This window comes from Propithecus coquereli, unplaced genomic scaffold, assembly GCF_000956105.1.
Source record: "Propithecus coquereli isolate 6110/MARCELLA unplaced genomic scaffold, Pcoq_1.0 Scaffold15, whole genome shotgun sequence".
Classification (NCBI taxonomy): domain Eukaryota; kingdom Metazoa; phylum Chordata; class Mammalia; order Primates; family Indriidae; genus Propithecus; species Propithecus coquereli.
This window is the reverse complement of record NW_012139413.1, coordinates 4,006,449-4,006,940: the sequence shown is the minus strand read 5'-3', so window position 1 is coordinate 4,006,940 and position 492 is coordinate 4,006,449. Positions and strand designations below refer to the sequence as shown.

Here is a 492-nt window from a genome sequence, read left to right as displayed (position 1 = left end):
CTATAGTCCCAGCTACTCGGGAGGCTAAGGCAGGAGGATCGCTTGAGCCCAGGAGTTTGAGGTTGCTGTGAGCTAGGCTGATGCCACGGCACTCTTGCCCGGGCAACACAGTGAGACTCTGTCTCAAAAAAAAAAAAAAAGAAGTCTTGAGTCAACATGGCATAAGTTAAATTATATTCTGTATCCACTTAGATTCAAAACTATTTAAGACATTTTAGAATTCATGAAAAACATTAGTTTTTAAAAATACATTGTGCTTAAAAAACTTAATGGACAGAACATTTTGCACCCCAACCCTGTTTGACCAAAGAGGTGTTAAGTTCACTCTAACAGATATACAAAATCTAAGATCAGCTTGAATTAAATGAAAATTTCTTTTCTGAAAGTCATTTGTTAAACTTATTATTTGGGAAATAAAGAAAGCTTCTCTTTAAGAAAGTCTTATATCTTAAACAATTCTAGATATAGTGCCCAAGAAATCAACTGTTTCCA

The 492-nt window shown here is 35.2% G+C and overlaps 1 protein-coding gene across 2 annotated transcripts in view; it reads right to left on the bottom strand.

The window, feature by feature from the left end:
• The window catches only part of SKIL (SKI-like proto-oncogene), a 30,351-nt gene that overhangs the window by 12,029 nt on the left and 17,830 nt on the right, over window positions 1–492 (bottom strand). The window lies entirely within an intron of this gene.